The sequence below is a fragment of the Melospiza melodia genome, chromosome 3 (assembly GCF_035770615.1).
Source record: "Melospiza melodia melodia isolate bMelMel2 chromosome 3, bMelMel2.pri, whole genome shotgun sequence".
Taxonomy (NCBI): Eukaryota; Metazoa; Chordata; class Aves; order Passeriformes; family Passerellidae; genus Melospiza; species Melospiza melodia.
The window spans coordinates 136658892-136676935 of record NC_086196.1 but is presented as its reverse complement, the minus strand read 5'-3'; the positions used below and the strand labels follow the sequence as shown (position 1 = coordinate 136676935).

The following is an 18044-nucleotide window of genomic DNA, read 5'->3' as shown; positions in this document are numbered from 1 at the left end:
GAGTTCCCATCCTTGCAGGGATTAAAGAGCCCTGTGGATGTGACCCTTGGGGACACGGGCCAGTGGTGGCCTTGGCAGTGCTGGGGGAATGGTTGGACTGGATGGTCTCGCAGGACTTTCCCAACCTCAGCAATTCTCTGCCTCTGTGCTCTAATGAAGGAATTTAGGTGTTTCCAAGCTGTCAGGAGCACTTTGGAGCTCTCCTCCAAGAGGCTGAGCATCCCAACTCTGCTCTCAGCACCAAGAGCTCATTCTGGTTTTCCTCACCAATTCCGGGTCCCACACACCCTCATGTCTTTATCTGCTTGGCTGGAGTTCTGCAGCTGGGATTCCAAGTGGCTGCACAAGGTGACACCAGGACATTCTGGTCTCTCCCTTTAATAGTCTCTTTGTTTCTCAATGGACAAAGAGTAAGCTTTGGGGCACCTACAGATTCAATGGTAAATGCTGGTTGCTGCTTTCTGCAAAGACAATACACAAAGACACAAAACCTGGGGAGGCTTACAAGCTCACTGTGTTGAACTGCAAACACAAGGAAAAATTTTCTCTACAGTTGGTTCATATTTGATGAAATGAAATCATAATATTTTGTAACGTGAGTATCTGTGTTAAAGGACTTGAAAATTGTTTATCTTGAGAACAGGCAAACAAAAACACTCAGGGCAAGATAGGACAAGAGGGCATGGCCTCAAGTTAGATCAGGAGAGGTTTAGATTGGATATTGGGAAAAATTTAATCACCAAAAGGGTTGTGAAACTTTGGAACAAATTGCCTGGGAAGTGGTTGATTCACAGTTCTCTCAAAGTGGCTGCACAAGGTGACACCAAGAAGTTCTCCCTCCAGCCACCCTGGCCAGTAGTGCTCGTTCTCTTAAAAGCCTTTGAGAATTTCACCCCAGGAATTGGTGTTTATTTATTTATTTGAAAAAAACCTGCCTTTTATAAATGGACAGAAATCATCCTGCCCACACACAAAGAAATAGACCTGCAGGCTGAAAGCTGCTGCTCCTGGGGGTTTCTCCCCAGGTTTGGGTGGGTTTTTTTGAAAATAAAAAGCACATTTTTTTTTTTTTTTCTTTTGTGGCCACAGAACCACATAATGGGAGGGTTCCTGCATCAAATGAAGATCCATTTAATAATCACATTTGGAGTTTCCAAAGCAATTTATTGGAAGTATTGGTTGGAAGGGACATTAAAGAGTATTGCATTCCACCCCCTGTGATCAGCAGGGACACCTTCCACTATCCCAGGGTGCTGCAAGCCCCATCCAGCCTGGCCTTGGACACTTCCAGGGATCCAGGGGCAGCCACAGCTTCTCTGGGCACCCTGTGCCAGGGCCTCACCACCCTCCCAGGGAAGAAATTATTCTTAATATCTAATTTAAATTGTTTAATACAGAAGATCCAGCCGTCTCCATGTGCTCCTGTAACTGCTGTGATTCCCACACAGAGCCTGGATTTCTGCAGCAATCAGACTGGGCAGCTCCAAAATGTCACAGGTGCTCACAAAGGGAATGACTGCACCTTGAAAGCATCTGAGTAACCATGAGAGTCATTCAGTTCAGAGAAATGGCTGATATTTAAGCTACAGATGGAGAAAAATTATGTCAAGAGCATGGTTCAAAACCACTGCACAGTTTAAATAACCTCCTCCAGGCAGCTTTGGTAAACACAATGCCATAAAGGAGCCCTTGTGCTGCCACGGAGAGCTCTGAAGGCAGCAAATGACAGTGGTGGGTCACAGGGACTCCTCTGCTCCTGCTCTCTCCTCTCGTAAAGGGAAGCTGCTCAGAGGGAGCACAGCCTGGCTGCCACTCCTGACCCAGGAAAATGCTGCTGTAAAGGGAGGATTCCTCCCTGGAACAACTTGGGAGAGTGGAAGGTGTCCCTGCCCGTGCAGGGGGTTGGACTGGATGGTCTTTAGGGCTCCTTCCCTCCCAGACCACCCTGTGCCTCTTTGAATTGAAGCTCAGGCCTGCACATAAAATGTGCAGTAACCTTTAAGTGATGGTTAATCCTCCCCTCCTCTCAGCCCCTTCATTTCTCTTTTCCTGCAGACCAGAAGCTCTGCAAACAGAATCCCAGAATGGTTTGGGTTGAAAAGGACCTTAAAGCTCATCTCAATTCCACCCCCTGCTATGGCCAGGGACTCCTTCCACTATCCCAGGCTGCTCCCAGCCCTGTCCAACCTGGCCTTGGACACTTCCAGGGGCAGTCACAGCTTCTGTGTGCCAGGGCAGACCTGGATGCACTCCCTGGTCCCCACAAAGCCTCACCTCAGCCTCGTTAGCTCCAGCATATCATTATCATTTTAATTGCCCAAACCTGAGTGCTTGTAATACCTTTATTAGACTGCACTCATCCCCCAGTGCCAGGCACAGCCTGATTTAACAGGTCCAGTGCTGCATTTATGAGTACAGCCTCTTTCATTACTGTCTGAAGGTAATTCCTCTTGATCCAAAACTTCCCGTGGCCTGGAGTGATACCCTGGGAAAGGAGAGAAGGGAAAACTGCCAGGCAGGTCAAAATACCCAGCTGGGGAGCTTGGAGCACTCCTGCCCTGTCCTGGAGCTCCCCACCTCATCAGAAGCAGCCAGAGGGAATTTGGGAGACTCCCAGACACACAACCTACAGCAACAACTCTCACCTGCCCTGATCTTTGCAAACCAGATCCCAAACTGAGGTGGACTGAGCTGCCTGATGGTGTTGAAGAGCCTCCCTGGCCCTCCTGTGCCCCACATGAGCAGCAAATGTTTGGATCCTCATGGCAGGGGAACCTTCTGGTGTGGAGACAGTGCCTGGGGGGATTGGAGGGAGTTTGAGGAGGAGGTTTAGCAACCCATGCAGGGGAAAACAAGGGTTAAAGGCCATTATCTTGGTCAACTTGTGATTTTATATTTGTAAAAGAGAAGAGGGAAAGGATTCTCCACACTGGATCCTCCACCTCTGATTTCTGCTCTCTGTGAGCAGGAACAGGACCCAGGAATGGCTGAAGCTGTGTCAGGGGAAGGTTAAGCTGGATATTGGGAAAAGGTTCTTCCAGAGGGTGTTTGGGCACTGAGCAGGCTCCCCAAGGAGCTTGGGACAACCTGGAATATTGAAGGTGTCCCTGCCCATGGCAGGGGTTGGAATGAGAGGAGTTTTGGGGTCTCTCCTCACTCACTCAAACCACTCTGGGATCCTGGAACCGCATCCCAGTTTTTCAAGGCACTACAACCTCAGCATCTTGAGTATCTGAAGCAAACACCACAGGCACTGTCTATTTTAGACCATATTATTCACTTTCAAGACTTCTCAACACCGGTTTTCTTCCTTTTTAATTGCAACTCCACCTTTGGGATTAGTGATTTTATTTTATGATGGGATATTAAGAGTAGGCAGCTTTCTTTTTTTCTTTTCTAGTCCAAGCCAGTATTTAGAAGGAATAGCTTAAATTATTAAATACACACAAGCACAGGAAACACAGGAAACTCTCAGCCATTATCTTATGAAGACAATGCCAATGCAAACACTGTAATAAAATATTCTTCACTGAAATCAACACTAATTTTCCCAGGCAATCAAATCCATCCCTGTGATCCCTCCTCCTAGGGAAAACAGCCAGCACAGCTAAATTCAGATCTCTGTGGCTCCATGCTTAAATTTGGCTCAGACACACTGCAAATCAATGACTCCAGAAAGGTTTTCTAAGGAAAAAATTCCCAGTGGGCAAAGTTTGCTCCAGCCCACGGCAGCTCTCCTGACACAGCAGCAAAGAGCCCGGGGCTGCATCGATCTGGGAATCCAGGAAGGCTGAAACTTCCAGTTGTGAACTTGTTCTAGTTGTGAACTTGTGAAGAGGTCACCACTGTTGGGACCTGGCTCCTGTGCCCAAGGGGACAGTCCCCAAGGATAGCTCAGCCATGAGGATGATGCACCAGCAGCCCTGAAACAGCACTGAGTCTCTACAAGCTCCTCCCTCATCCACCCACAGTGGGGATGAGGATGGGATGGAGAAAGGGATGGAGCAGGTTTGGTCAGCACCTGCCAGCTCAGGAGGATGGGGATAGGACATGTGACAGGAAGTATTTTGGGTTGGAAAAGGCTTTTAAAGGCCTTCCAACCTCCTGCAGCGAGTGGTGACATCTTCAACCAGGTGAGGCTGCTCAGAGATCCACCCAACCTGATCCTGAATGTTTTTAGGGATGGAGGAACCAGAACTTCCCTCCCCAGCTGTGGGAAATCTGTGGATTGCCCATGCCCAGGGCTGTTTCACATGACACTCAGAAAACACCATTTTCTTGTCTCCAGAAAGTGTTGGTGCCTCTCTTTGATGTCCCTGAACTCTTACTCAGTAAGAGGATGAATAAATGTTCCACCAAGGTATTGTATGGTGGGTGCAAACCCTCCATGACTTCTTTAAGGATCTTGCAGCACCTTCGGCCAAAGACCATGGCAAAATAAAAATAACACAATCATGGAAGATCGACCATTTCCCAGCACTGCTAAGGCCACCACTAACCCATGTCCCCAACTGCCACATCCATGGGGCTTTTAAATTCCTCCAGGGACGGAGACTCCACCACTGCCCTGGGCAGCTGTGCCAGAGCTCAGCAGCCCTTTTGGGGAAGAAATTATTCCCAATAAATAGCTTTAATCTCTCCTGAGGATCTTGAGGCTGTTCCCTCTCCTCCTGCCCCTGTTCCCTGGCTGTCCCCTCCTGTCAGGGAGTTGTGCAGAGCCACAAGGTCCCCCCTGAGCCTCCTTTTCTCCAGGCTGAGCCCCTTTCCCAGCTCCCTCAGCCCCCCCTGGTGCTCCAGCCCCTTCCCCAGCTCCGTTCCCTTCCCTGGACATGCTCCAGCCCCTCAATGTCTCTCTTATCAGGAGGCTCTCAGAGCTGTCTCCAACACTGGAGATGCTCCAGCAGCTCCAGCACAGGGGACAGCACTGCCCTGGTCCTGGTGGACACACATTTCCTGGAACAGCCCATGGGCCCTTGGCCTTTTTGGCCACCTGGGCACACCTGGCTCTTGTTCAGCTGCCCGATATCCATAGCATGGAAGTTCCAGCCCCACCAGACCAGAGCTGGAGCCCCTGCCCAGCTTTGCAACACCCCCAGCCCTGTCCCAGCCTGTCCCCCAGTGCAGCAGAGCAGTGATGGTGACAGTCCCTTGGCCAGGCAGCCAGAGCTGTGTCACCAGGCTCAGACACAGCCCAGCACCAAAGTGACAGAGGCTCAATCGTTTCTCCTTCCATACCCAAGGCCCAGGATCAATGAACCTCTGCCATGGCTCCTCCTGTGAATCACTTAAGAGGGGGCACAGTGAAACCACTTCATAGGAAGCAGTTTTAAAAATGTCCTGCTCTGCATAAGATGAGTTTGCCACAGAGAAGGGGGGAAAAAAATTCAAGCATGTTCAGCATCTTATAGATTAATCCTAGGCCTAGAGCCAGGATAATTACTGCCAGAAGGAATAAAAGTAACATAAATATAGGTTAACACACAAAGGGTCCCGTTTGCAAGGTTTTACACATCACCAGCTCACAGGCGGATTTGTAAATTTAATTATAGAAAGATTTATAAAAGCAGGTAATACCCAAAGGGTAATAAAAATAATTTTACTACAGTGAAGAGAACAAAACAAAAATTAAAAAATAAAAACAAAAGAAACTCCAAACATTTAAAATTAAGTAGGGCATTGATGGATCTCCTGAAGCACTTCCACAGGATCCAGCCCAGACTGTGGAGCTGCATCTGCCACGGCCTCCCAGAAATGCCATTTCCAGAGGAGAGCAGATAAGTCACTCTGACAGCTTTGTGACCTTCCAGAGCTGATGTGTTTAAAAAAAAAATCTTTTTTTTTTTTTTTTTTTTTTTTTGTAGAGGGTGCTCCTGGTATGGTCAAAACCTTGTTAGGATGGGGGAGGACAATTCCAAACCACCTTTGCAGCAGGAGTGCCATGAAATCCCTGGAATTGCTGCTTCCCACCAGGATTAATGGTGTTTTTCTGCCAAGGACAGCTTTGGGGGAGGAGGATGGTTCCCTGTCCATGGCAGGGGGTTGGAATGAGATGATTTTTAAGGTCCCTTCCAACCCAAATCATTCTGTGACTCCATGATTAAATATCACTGGGATGGATTTAGGTTCTGAAGGAGATGTTGTCAGTGAAGGAAAAAGCAGGAGCAGGGGCTACCCAAGGAACTCAGCATGGAAAAACAGGGATATTCTCTGGCAACCATGCTACAAGAGTGTTTAAAACTCTGTCCTTCTATGAATGCTGCATTCTTGAAGAAAAATGAAATATTGTTACAAGGTGAGTATGAAAGGAAGGCACAGGGAAGAGAACTCCATTCTGGGATCTCCTGGGCTTCCCACTAAAATACAGCCACCCTTAGAAACTTGAAATTGTAATTCTTACCTATAAACCTATTTTTGGTCTATAAACCATGTTTCTGACCTATCCAGTGCTTTCTGCTCCAGGAGGCACTTCCTGAAAGATCCCTGGAAGTGATGCAAATGCTAAACCAAGCTTTTGCCAGTAAAGCCAAACATGGTGTCACTTTTAAATGCACCTTTTGGGGACTTCAAACAGCTCCTGGCTGGAATGCTCTGCTACCCCCATACCAGTGTGTGTGTGAGGAGAAAATGTTCAGAATGCTGAATGCCTGTAAAAAAGCATTTCAAAGGATCACAGACAAGGATTTTTTTCAACCTGAAAATACACATTTATTAGGAAGAAAACTTATGGGGTTACAAATATAATAAATAAAATGTAGTGTGATATAAAAACCCCTCAGGACTGAGCAGCAAATCTCTGGAAAATGGGGACAGGACCCTCCACTTTGCCACGATCACCATCAGCTCTGCACAGGTGGCTCTTGGAATCTCATTTCACACCAGTTGTTTCTGTGCACAAAGATCCAGGATGGACATTCCAAATTCTTTTTGTATCTAGATCTGTTCCTATAGTTTGAAAACCTCCACACAGGACACCAGAGATGTTTGTAGTTTAAATATACATCAATGTATATTAATGGAGTGAGCACCCAAAACAGCACAGGGAGGGTAACAGGGAGGGTAACAATCCCTCTGCCTTGGGAAGGCTGATCCCAAAAGCAGCAGCAGCAGTGTTATGGGATGGCACAGGATGGAATGGGATGCAGTAATGGGAATGCAAATTGAATCTCAGTATCAAGGAAGTGCCACTAAATCAGCAGACAGAGCCGGGAGGAGCTCGAGCTCGGTCCCCCCCGGGCCGTGTAAAACTGGATTAGGTGTGAACTTCAAACCCAGTGTGATATGGAATAATCCTATGCTGGCAGAAAGGGATCAAAGCTAATTTCTCTAACTTGCTTAATCTTCTGCAGAGATGTCTGAACTGGGGAGACACAGCAGGCTGGGGGTTAAAGCCCTGCTCTGTCAGAGGGTTCAGCAGGGGCTGAGGGAGAGCAGAGCACGTTAAAAATCCTGGGAGTGGAGGTGTTTCTGATGAGCTTTTAGAAAATCAGGGAATCACAGGACTGGATTGGAAGGGACCTTAAAAATAATCTAATCTCTTAAAATTCCTCCCTGGAAATGTCCAAGGCCAGGTTGGATGGTGCAGCCTGGGATAGTGGAAGGTGTCCCTGCCCATGGGAGAGGGGTGGAACAAGATGGGATTTAAGGTCCCCTCCAACCCAAACCATTCTGATTTCATGATTCTCTGTCTCTATACCTGGATCAACTCTGCTGATGTAAAATTCCAGAAACTTAAAGTAACACAACCAAAAAACAGCCAAAAAAAGAAATCCACTCCTTCCCATATTAAATAAACTGATTGATCCAAGCACTGGAACATCTCAGCACCCATATAAACCTTTCATACCTAAAAAACAAAAAAAAAAAGAGAAAAGAATAAAATTAAATAAATAATAATGCTTAAACCTTAACTAAACCATTATTGATCAATTAAAGCTTAAATAGTGAAATAAAAATAGGATGTTCAGGAATCCCTGATGGGGTGGCAGAGCTCATCCCACCCAAGGTTCAGTGTCTGAGGCGCAGACTCAGTCAAAGGCCAGGATTTCTAGGAGAGGACACATGGCAGCGTCAGTGACTGAGGGAGCCAAGACCAGCAGCTCTGCCTGGGCAGCTCACTTGGAATCACTGAACCTTTAAGGTTGGAAAAATCTTTAAGGTCATCGAGCTGCCCCAGCACTGCCAGGGCCACCACTGGTCCATGTCCCCAAGTGCCACATCCACATGGCTTTGAAATCCCTGCAGGGATGGTGATTCCACCATGGGCAGCCTCTTTCAGTGCCTGAGCATCCCTTCAGTGAAGGAACAGATAAACGAAGTCAGATGGAATAAAAAATCCCAGCAGTGTAAATTAACCATTCCAAAGCCTTTAAGAAAATAATTTTACAGGTGGGTGCCAATTAATTGGTAACTACACCTTAAACTGGGTCAGGAATTGGGATTTCTGGTTTGGGATGAGATCCTTCCACACTCAGTGCTCACTTTATGCTGCTAAAAGGTTGCTGGCAATTGATAAACCCAGAGCTCCAGGAGAAATAGTCTACTTGAGGTGTAAATCAGCTCATACACTGCAATCCACAAATGATTCTGCTGGATAAAAAGCACAAAAAATTAAGTACAAAGAGGCTCAATCACCTCAAATAACGATTAGCCATAAGTGGATACATTATACCACAGACATGTCTCTGCTCTGTTAAATATTAATTTAAATGGGCACATTTTAAAAGACATATAATAGGGATAAGCACTTTTTGTTAAAGGAGAGCAACTCCTGTTAGTGAGTAAGAAAGGAACAGCTCAGAGGAGAGCAGAAGGATTTCAAGCAAGAACAGTTCAAGGATAAGAAAAATATACGTACAGTAACCTGATACAATTATATGCATGTAAACATGTGCATTCAGTGCAGCTTTTCTGCATAATTCCTTAAAGTCTTGAATTGCAAGCTAAATAAGATAATACATTGCTGATCTCCAAATCTGTGGGATCATTCAGCTTTCCAGAATGGAGCAACACTGAGCTAAAACACACACAGAGCTGAAACCAGCCCAGTTTTGGCTGCAACTCGAGGCAACGTCAGCAGCTGCCACTGCAAAATGTGCAGAGAGCTCTCTCCAAGCTTCATCCACACCCCCTAAATAAATCCTGTGCCAAAACACAGCAAATACTCTCTGTCAGAGACCAAGCTGTAAAGCTGTTTGGCTTGGGTTTTTTTTGCTTCTTTAAGTTCCAGCTTGAGGAGTGCTTGGGAATGCTGTGACATGGGAAGGGAAGTGTCAGCCTGAGTATGTGCCCACCTTGTTTCCTCCACTGTTGGTATTATGATATTATGATATTATGATATAATTATATATAAATTTTCTGGTGATAATTTACTGAGAAATTTGGTACATTTGCCAATTACCTGTCAACACAAAACTTTATTTCATTCTTAGTTATGGAATCATAGAATCACAAAATTACAGAATCAGGGAATGGTTTGGGTGGGAAGGGACATTAAAGCCCATCCAGTTCCACCCCTGCCATGGGCAGGAACACCTTCCACTATCCCAGGCTGCTCCAAGTAGACACTTCCACGGGCAGCCACAACTTCTCATGTAATTTTTGGCTTTGTACAATGCTGCCTAAGCTCCCCTCTAGCTCCTATAGCACTTTTGGGGGGAATTATGGGATACCCAGGACTACTGCAAGAGGAAACCCCATGGAAAAGGAAAGAGAAGCTTTGCAAAGCAGCAGAAGTTGTGGCTGAAGACAAGAACAGAGAATGACAGAACAACAGAAGCCTTTCTTGGTCTCATTACCATTTTGTTGGAAGTTTTCCAGAGTGCTGGTGTCCTAGAGCTCCTTCTATGATGGAATCAGGTGATGTGAAAATAACCCCAATTCTGCCTTAGTGCTTCTTTCTCTCTGGTTTAAGCTAAAAACAAAGACACACATGGATGATTATGGAATGGAAAACACAAGAAAATGAAAATAATGTTTTTTTTGCAGGATTCTGAATTGTCATGAACAGTGAAAACGAATAAATAAATATAAACAAAGAACAAAAATGCTTTATCTTAAACGATGGGTATAATGTATATACATTAAAATATATATACATTGGAATAAAAGGGATGAAAATAACAGGTAAGAAACCACATTGTGTTTGCAACAGATGACAGAAATGAACAGAAATCTGTTTACAGGAACTGAAAACACACTGCCACGGTGCAATCCTGACTTTTTTCACCGCTTACCCAGCTGCAATTACCATCACCTCAGCCACAAACAGCACATCTGGGGAGGGAGGGAGGGAGGGGGATTATTAGGAACTCCTTTGTCATCCCGAATTACCTGCCCTCCGTGTGTACACAAGCACTGGCTTAAACATTCAAAGGAATTTGCCTCCAAGAAAAGTCATCTTTATTGTCATTGTCCCCAATTTCACGGCCAGACCAGCGACACAGCCCGGCTGTGTGTCAGCACAGCCCCCAGTTTGAGGAATCCACACTGACACGACAAGAACTAATCCTATTATTTCCTTAACGGCATCTGAATAGGCATTTTCCAAGTCCTGCTTCTTATTGTAAGTTTAACTCATGTGTTAATTCTCTTACTGAGATCTCAAGCTGCTTTCTCTAGAATCGGGGATTTAAGGGAATCAAATCCCTTCTATTCAATTTGCTACTTAAGAGACAAACCTTTCAAAATTAAACTTGGAGGCTGTTTGCCTGAAAAACATCTCTTCTCTTTCCAAGGAAAGTATCTCTAAAACCTGTTTTAAGCACAGAGAGAAGAAGTTTTTAGCACATCTCAAGTTTAGACCTGACAGCAGCTGCCTTGAAGTAAGAACCAGGAGGGCAGAAATTCATTGGGGGAAAGATTTTCAGTTTATTTTAATACCAATTTGATGAGTGAGCAACCAAGCAGTGCTTTATTTGAGTAAATCATTTCCTGTTATTGTGATTCTCCTCCAGTAAACCACAATCACAGAATGGCTTGGGTTGGAAGGGATCTTAAAGGTCATTTTGTTCCAATTCTCTGCCATGGGCAGGGACACATTCCATAATCCCAGGTTGCTCCAAATCCCATCCAACGTGGCCTTGGACACTCCAGAGATCCAGGGCAGCCACCGCTTCTCTGGGTAATATTCAAAGGTGATCAAGTGGGGAAAGAGTTGGGCAAAACCCAACTCCTCGTGACACTTCTGTGGCTGAAAAAATTTTTGAGCACATCATTATCAGGGGAGTTTTCCTTTCTGTAATCAAATATTAAGCTCTGAAGCCCCATGAAAACAAACACCTCACTCTACACACACACAGACACTTTCTGTGCTTTCCAGCAAAGCCACAACAACAGATTTGCTGTGGGCCTGCAGGAACTTATAGGTAACATATTAAATATTGATTGAAAATAAATCCAAATAATTAGGCTTAAATTTTAATACCCGGGTAGGTTTCTCTATAATTCATGATGAACGGCATTTTCTGAGGTTCCACGAGAGGCTCTGGGTTTAATTTTAATTATGCATTTATTACATAATTCACCAAATTCAGTAATGTGCAGCGAGTCTCCCAGCCATTGAAGTGAGTAACGAGATTTATCAGCCCAGTTTGTCACACAACAAACAGGATTCAGAGCCTTATAAAGGCGGGTGATGAAAGATACATAGAGGGAGGGAAGAACCAGCAGCAGCTTTATTTCCATGTAATAATGCTAATAATATGCAAATAATTCCCCATCTTAATGAATACTTCAGATGAATGCCACGTTCCAAGCGGGGATGGCACAGGGAGGGGAGGGAGCTCAGCTGCTGGGAGTGTTCAAAGCTCTTTGGAAACCACAGAGCTACAGCTGTGGGTAAAACTGAGCTTCCCTTCTCCCCCCAGAGGGTGGTCAGGCACTGGAACAGCTCCCCAGGGAATGGGCACAGCCCCAAGGCTGCCAGAGCTCCAGGAGAGTTTGGACAACGCTCTAAGGGATGCACAGGGTGGGATTGTTGGGGTGTCTGTGCAGGGCCAGGGGTTGGATCAATGATCCTGATGGATCCCTCTCAACTCAGGATATTCTGTGATTCCATGATCCCCACATATCAGGAATGACACTGTCACATGGCAGAAGGTTCCTAAGCTCCTCAAGCTCCTTACATCCTGGTTTTAGACAGTGACAGTCACATCAAAAATGTGAATAATTTTCAAAACAGGCAGGGATACACACACCTCCCTGTAGGGATCTCCCTCTGGAGGCTGGAGCACAAACAACACTTTATAGACCCAAACCTCCAGGGGTCTGTGACCTGCTCTCCTAAATACTTCTGGTGATTCTTCAAAGCTGCATTTGGAAGTTTCTCCTGTATCCCTCCAACAGTTGCTGTCCTTTGACAAACATTTCAATATTTTTTTTTTTTACAGTTTCTGAAGTTTTTGCAAACTTCCCCCCTTCCAGCAGGAATCATCTCCCCTGGGACACTGGGCATGTGTTCCAAAGCCAGGGGTATCAGGTAGTTGCCATGCTGTTCTTTTCCCTTATTATTTTAATCTCAAACATCTTCAGGGAACTCAAATATTTAAGTCTTACAAGCTCCTCACAAAGCCAAGCCAGCATTCCTTCCCACGTTCTCACTTGAAACCCACATTTCTTCAGTCCTCCTTAGGCATCCCTTTCACTCAGCTTCCCATTCCCACACATCCTCTGGGATTTCCAGTCTATCTCCTCTCTCAACAAAGTGTTAGGAGAAGCAGGAACCTTTGGGGGGCCTCCTCCATCTGCAAGAAGAAGCTCCTAAGCCTCCTTTTCTCCAGGCTGAGCCCCCCAGCTCCTTCAGCTGCTCCTCATAGGACTTCCTCTCTAGACCCCAAATTCCTGTGGAACAAAAAGGCCTAAAATCCCCCAAAAGTTCACCCTGATGATGAATGGAAGTGGTGGATCCTCCTCTATGCTCATCCTTGGGGAAAAAAGAAAGTGTGAAACTGTCACTTCTCAGGCACCAAAGGATCTGCAGAGAAGAGAAGAACCCTTTAAATGACACAAAACCTTCCACCAATTCTCTGAGATTCCCCCTGGGTCCCAGAGCTGTGAGACAGAACTCCAGGACATCAGGCTTTGTTAGGTCTGGCTCTCACAGCACTGCTCCTGGGATATCCCAACTGGAAGACAACAAAACCTCCCCCTGTGGAATCTGCAGCTCCAATGCAACCATAGGACTTGACTGTGGAATCATTGAAATATTTTGCTTATTTTGACCTCAGACACTGAGGGGAAACTGCGGCTTTCACTGTCAGGTGGGACCAGCAGAGAAAGAATTTTTTCAATGTCTGACCCAGCACCAGCAGAGCTCATTACTCACCAAGCGCAGAAACACTCTCTGAACTGAAAAATAAACTCAGTCCTCACCTCTGCTTAAAGGATGCCCTCAGACACCAGCTGACAGTGGCTGTGACCGGGAATTTACTGCAAGATATCAAAGCTGCTGCAGGAATAAGGAAACCCAGAGGTAGAAAAGACACAGAGGCTGTGCTGCACCCAGTGAAATGCAGTGTTCCCAAAATAAAGGTTTTGCATTTGACACCAGGAACACCGAATGGTCTGGGATGGAAGGGAACTTAAATATCATCTCTAAACCCCTGCCAAGGGAAGGGAAACCACTCAAGAGCCACTGCAGCTCCAAGCCCCATCCAGCCTGGCCTTGGACACTTCCAGGGATCCAGGAGCAGCCACAGCTTCTCTGGGCACCCTGTGTCAGGGCCTCCCCACCCTCACAGCCAAGACTTCCTTCCCAATATCCCATCCATCCCTGCCCTCTGGCAGTGGGAAGCCATTCCCTGTGTCCTGTCCCTCCATGCCTTGTCCCCAGTCCCTCTCCAGCTCTCCTGGAGCCCCTTTAGGCCCTGGAAGGGGCTCTGAGCTCTCCCTGGATCCTTCTCTTCTCCAGGCTGGACATTCCCAGCTCTCCCAGCCTGGCTCCAGATCAGAGGCTGCTCAGGGAAGACACCATCTGCAATCAAAACTGGACAAATTACACTTCACTTCTCCTTTTCCATGTATTTCATGGGGAACACAAGTGTGAAGAACAGGAAATGCTCTTCCATCTCTGAAACATTCAGCTCTAATACATAGCACTGCCAAATAGAGCACTGTGAAATTATTCAGATTTCAGGTAGTATCACAAATTTGCAATAACCCACAAAGCCCTTCATTCTTCCCCAAATAATTTCTGAGTAGATCCAAGCACACAAAGGAAAACAAGCAGGGAAGGAATGAGGGAGTGACTTTTTACATGGGCTGATAAGGGATAGGACAAAGGGGAGAAGGAAAGAGATTTAGATGGGACATCAGAAGGAAGTTCTGCCCTGTGAGGGTGGTGAGGCCCTGGCACAGGGTGCCCAGAGAAGCTGTGGCTGTCCCTGGATCCCTGGAAGTGTCCAAGGCCAGTTTGGACAGGGCTTGGAGCAACCTGGAATAGTGGAAGGTGTCCCTGCCCATGGCAGGGATGGAAGCTTTGCAGCAGAACTGTTCCAACCTGTTCATTGATTATAAAATCTAAATAAAATAAAGGAAGATGGACAAATAAGCAACCAGAGCAGCACATCTGAGCTCCCAGGTGGGGAAACATCACTTAATAAGGGAATTTTGTGGGCAGCAGCACCAGAGCTGGAAACCTTTATTCTGGCCTCTACAATCAGCACTTGCAGCACTTTGTTGACACAACAGAACATGGCTCAATTTCAAGCACCGTTGAGGTTGAGTAATTTCAAACATCTTTTAATGTTTGTAGAGAGTCCAGAGGGAAGTTGGTTGAAAAGATCTCCAAGGCAGCCACGTGGAAATAAGATACAAACCCCTCCAAATCACTGCAGTGCCAGGCAGGAGGCAGGAATGGAGACAGAAGAGGGAAAAGGGGAAAGGTGAGGATCCACACTTCCAGCTAAACTGCTTAAAGCATTTATTTATGTCCAGTGGCTCCATTACAAGTTCACAGTGTGCCTTGGGGAGCAGTAACAGACCAGTTCCAGGAACACAGATTGGTAATTCAGAAGTAAAATTTTAAGTGTAATCTGTACTCCTATTTCTTCTCATGGCAGGGACACTCCTTTTAGAGGGAGGTCATCCTCCTGTTCTCTTACAGGTACCAAAATTGTGCATGAGAAATCAGATAAGACATTCATACAGCTGGATTTAACTTGAGTATTGCACACCAGGGCATTGGTGCTTTTAATGAAAATCTGGGAAAGATTGCTGATAAACCTGAGTTGGGAGCAATGACAGTGAAAATAGGCTACCACTCATCTACAGAGCTTCCCCTAAACTTGTGAGGTCAAGGGAGAGCCCTTTGAAAGTCTAAATTAAATTTACAAAGGACAAAATTAGCTGCTCATTGTTGGTATTAGAGCATTTTTCAGAGCAGGATCCAGCAGCAGTATCCCAGCAAGGAACTTCGGGATAACAAACAGTAAATACAAACCAGTACTTAGGGTTTGTGTTGTTTTTTTGGTCACTCATGTTATGATGATTCAGAATAAGGAAATTTGTCCTGAGAACACTGAGGGACACACAGCTCTTCAGGATGCCCTAACAGAACAGGAATGCCCTGCAAAAGGGTCCCTGGAATGATCCAGCAGTGGAGGATGTCAGGGAACACAGGAACACACCTCCAGCAACAATGCTCTGAGGTTGGAGGATACACAGCTAAAATCTGCTCAAGTCCTGCTGGCAGCTCTGGTTTCCTCCTGACCTCGTGTCTCCATGCATAGGCTGGATTATCACTGCTCTAGAGGCTGGAGTTTAAATCTGGCAGCAGGGAAAAACAACCAGGGCCACAAACAGCCCAGAAACGCTGAGGCAAGGTGCAGAGATGATGGGTGCAGAGTGCTCCACCTTCCTCTGGCTGAGCACAAACTCTGCTTCTGCTTCCAGCAGCTTTCTGGGAGTGCTCAGCACTCTTGGAAGCTAAACCAGATGTGAATGGCAATGGAGTGGTGCCCACAGCACTCCTGTCACATCTGGAGTCACAGAATGGTTTGGATAGGAAGGGGCCTTAAAGCTCATCCAGTTCCAAACCTCTGCCATGGGCAGGGACACCTTCCATTATCCCAGGGTGCTCCAAGCCCCATCCAGCCTGGCCTTGGGCACTGCCAGGGATCCAGGGGCAGCCACAGCTTCTCTGGGCACCCTGTGCCAGGGCCTCACCACCCTCACATGAAGAATTCCTGAAATCTCTAATTTAAATCTATTATTTCTCAGTTTAAGCCATTTCCCCTTGTCCTATCCCTCCATCCCTTATCCCAAGTCCCTCTCCAGCTCTCTTGAAGCTCCTTTAGGCACTGAAGGGGCTCTGAGCTCTCCTTGGATCCTTCTCTTTCCAAGCTGAACGCTCCCAGTGCTCCCAGCCTGTCTACAATGGGATATTTTATGCTTTTATATTACAGCAGCAGGACTGTCAGATTTGCTGTGAAATCAGCAATGGGGACAAGGGTGCAGCCTCACCCTGAGCCATGGGACAGCTGCTGTGCAGGTCTGCCTGCTTCCACCACATCCTGCTGCATCTGCCACTGCCGAGCACCTCTGGCAGCACCACTTTTACAGGAAAGCCAAATTAAATCATTCCTGTCCGTTTCTTCAGGACATTCAATCCCTTGCACAGATCCCCACAGCTGTCCCAAAGTGCATCAGGATGGATTAAATTCTTCTCTAAGTTTTATGATTATTCCAAGGGTGAAGAATGAAAATAAACCTCTTCTTCAACATCACCTCAGAGAGCAGAGAAAGCCTCAGAGGCATCAGCAGCTGCTGAAATTGCTCCTTCCAAGCCTGTCCTGACACCTAAAAACCTGAAACCTTTTCCTGAAGGAAGATTTTTCTCAGTGCAGCACCAGCAACACTGCATCGAGCCCCAGTTAATTTGCCATTTGCTCCTACCCAGCAGAGGTAAGGAGTAAATCAGCACCTCTGTGGCTCTGTCACAGATGCCACAGGATTTTCCAGACAGACAGACAGACAGACTGTAAGTGCTGCCCTGCTGGGACACTGCATGCCACAGCACTGGCACATTAAGAGGATCATGATCCCAGCATTAGCTGTGGGAACACTCCCAATAAATTGCTATTTTTCCAGCCTGATTGTTCCAGCTTCCATCATTTCACATTTTAATGCAGATTCTTCCTGTGAGCAGACTCATCACTGCCCAGCTCAGTCTGTCCATCCGGCCCAGACACCACATTTGTTCACACAAGGCTGTGGCATATGGATTTTTCCTTCAAAAATGAGGAGCGTCAGCATTTTCCTATCATTCTTCTGGAGCAAAAGTGATCTTAACTACACCCTCTTAAAAGCTGGAGCACATTTCATGAGAACTCCACTTTGTCAGGCCGTGGTGAGGTCACAGATCAGGCTGGCAGGTGGAAAAGAAGGTTTAAATGTGTTTTTAGGGTCACCAGAGAAGGATCCCTCAGCCATTTGGGTTTTTCAGCAGCACTCTACTGCCTGAATGCAAAGCAGCCTCAGCTGAATTTCACTAATTCCTTCAAAGGCTCTCTTACACTCATCTGCACAGATTATGCAGTAAATACTCTTTAAGAAAGCACTCTCTAACCCCAACAAGGCTATTCAAAAAATAAGGCTTAACCAGCTGACCTCTGATTATCTTCAGCAGTTCACCCATCTGTCTCCAATACACAAATTCCAGCCTCAAAGCAACATGTCTGAACTGGATCTTAACAATCACAATGCTCTTCAATGAAATGGTGACATGAAAATGTCCAAACTGTCCCCAAAAAAAGCTCAGTGAGGGCTGTGAACACTTAAACCCCTCCTGAAAGTCACCACAACCCAGGCACAGGACACTGAAACAGCATTTCTGCTCTCAAGGGACACATCAGGACCACCCCATCAGGATCTTTGCCCCATTTCCCACATGGACAAGATCAGCCCAAATGAAGTGAACCCAAATCCTTCCTCCCACAGTGACTTTGGGAAGAAACTTTCCCAGTAGCTTTGCCTTTTGTAGTGACAGTGTTTACTAAATTTGGGAGCTGTGAAGAAAACTGGGATTGCTCAATGGCAGCTTTCATAAA

The 18044-nt window shown here is 46.2% G+C and overlaps 1 protein-coding gene across 2 annotated transcripts in view; it reads right to left on the bottom strand.

Annotated features, from left to right (window-relative positions):
- Window positions 1-18044, bottom strand: part of XKR6 (XK related 6) — a 186549-nt gene that overhangs the window by 128228 nt on the left and 40277 nt on the right. Inside the window, exons 2-3 of one of the 2 annotated variants that reach the window (XR_010027283.1) lie at window positions 9795-9910; window positions 6681-7843 (exon numbers count right to left, since the gene is read on the bottom strand). The exons of the other annotated variant lie outside the window; for it this stretch is intronic. The gene's annotated coding sequence lies outside the window, so the exon portion shown is untranslated. Of the gene's footprint in view, window positions 1-6680; window positions 7844-9794; window positions 9911-18044 lie in introns of those variants that run through there. 2 annotated transcript variants of the gene reach the window in all.